Below are 2,188 nucleotides of genomic sequence, written 5' to 3'. Positions count from 1 at the left end.
GAGAGAGAGAGAGAGAGAGAGAGAGAGAGAGAGAAAGAGAGAGGTTTAGGTTTCTCCTTTACACACGCGGGCACAGTACTACTACTGAGTAGACTTCCCACGACGATAGCAGGGGAGAACTAAAACAAAGGGGGTTGCAGACAGCGTGAAGGGGATTGGGAAAGTTGCAGTGTTTTGATCAGGGAGGACACATGCCATGACCAATGCTTTCGGAAATGCAAGCACCCCAGCCGAAAAGAGGGAAGGGGGAGGGGTTTGGTGAATGCATGGTAAAACTTAGAAACAGACGAGGACACCTCTCTATATAGGTATTATCTATTTCAGTGAGGCATCCCAAGCAGCGCGTTTTACAAATCGCCGGAATTATGTGCCGACAGAATGGATTATTAGATAGGGTGGGTGACTATTTTTTTATTATTTATTTTTCCCCACCGATTTTTCTGTGCCTCCTTCCTCCGAGCCCCCATCCTTTCTCATTCCTCATTCCCTCCTCCACTCCTTTCCACTTTCTCCGGATCCTAATTCTCGGTTCTCACGTTCAGGGAACTCAAATGTATTTGCTGGACACTAAGAGTTAAGATGTTGTGGACGGGGCCGGGGGCGGGGGGGCCTTCGGGGGAAGGGAGGAGAAAGACTGGAGAGGGAGGGAGAATGGTGGGGGAACGACAGATTTCCAGCTTCTACGACATTTTGCCTAAATTAAAAAGCAACCAATCGGAACGGCCGGAAGGGGGGCCGCGCGTCCTAAGCCAGTCATTCTAGGGTTGTCAATCACGCAGCGGGTAGCCAATCAGCGGGGGCTCTTGCGCTCGACTTCCTTGTATTTGGGAAAGTGTGGTGGTGGGTGCGCGCTCTCGGCGGAGGGTAAACATTCGGCAGTCCCTGCTCTGTGAGGGAGGGACAGAGGGAGAACTGTCAGATCAGAAAGAGAGAGAGAAAGAGAGTGAGGGGGGAGAAAGAGAGAGTGAAAGAGAGGAGAGAGAGAGAGAGAGAGAGAGAAGAGAAAAGAGAACAAGAGAGAGGGCGCAGAGCTGCTGCTACAACTACTCTTCAGCAACACTACCACCACCACCACCACCACCAACCACCACCACCAGTGCACTCAGCAAGCCTTGCAACAACTTCCCCACTGGAGTTATTGTGTATCAAGGATACCCTATATGCACACACACACCTACACCTCTACCAATGCACTCTTCCTCCTCCTTCTCCAGGCAACTGCTGGGATAAAAAATAAAACACCAAACCAAACCATCATCAACAAGGTAACAGAGCAATTCAACCTCTTTTTTTTCTCCGTTTCAATTTTTTTCTTGTTACATTTGTTTCCTAATTTCTGCCCAAAAGGAAAGATGTCTCACCAGACTGTGACTGTTGCGAAGAAGATGAAAAAGGACTCTTGTTTCAGAGGCAACAAAGTGCTCCAGCAATAGCAACTTTGGAGAAATGCATCATCGCAGGAAGTTTTCGTAGGACAGCAACAAAACTTGTAAAGAAGAGAGAGAGAGAGAGAGAGAGAGAGAGGACAAGAGGGGGAGACTAGAAGCCACTCTCCCCTCCCCCTAAACCACCAGCAACCAACAGCATCATCCTCACGCCTTAAAGAAAAATTTTAAAAGTTTTACTCTAAGAGGAAAAGAAGTGAAATGAGCTCCTAAAGGAGAAAGAAAAAAAAGTGGACGAGTAAAAGAAGAAGGGTTGTTCGTTGAGATTATACATATATATCTATATAATTTTTTAAGAAAGAAAAGAAAAGCCTTTTTCTTTGTTGTTTCCTTCGAAGCCGTCACTTAACAGGTGAACTGAGACCACCGGAGCCTGGGGCAGAGTCCACCCTCACCTCCTGGAAAGGGAAAAAGAGGGAGAGAGGGAGCCCGCGCAAAGCAGAGGACCGACGCTGGGCCCCCTCCCCAAGAAAAAACTACAGCTGGCGCAAGAAGGGCTTGGGGGGGTGGGGGGGGAAACACGACCATCCCCGAAGGAGGGCAAGGAGTGCGCCCAGATAGCCGAGCCCCTCTCCCTAGGGCGCTGTTGCTGTTGCTGCTGCTGCTGCTGTTGACCAAGGCCCGGCGGCGACCCCCGCACCCTGCGGATCGGCGTTGCAGCTGCAGCCGGGGGCGGCTGCGGCGGAGGCGGAGGAGGAGGAGGAGGAGGAGGAGGAGGAGAAGGCGGCGGGGCCGGCGGGGGC

This window comes from Vombatus ursinus, unplaced genomic scaffold, assembly GCF_900497805.2.
Source record: "Vombatus ursinus unplaced genomic scaffold, bare-nosed wombat genome assembly UNPS02014781.1, whole genome shotgun sequence".
Taxonomy (NCBI): domain Eukaryota; kingdom Metazoa; phylum Chordata; class Mammalia; order Diprotodontia; family Vombatidae; genus Vombatus; species Vombatus ursinus.
The sequence above is the reverse complement of the archived record's forward strand: the minus strand, read 5'-3'. Positions refer to the sequence as shown.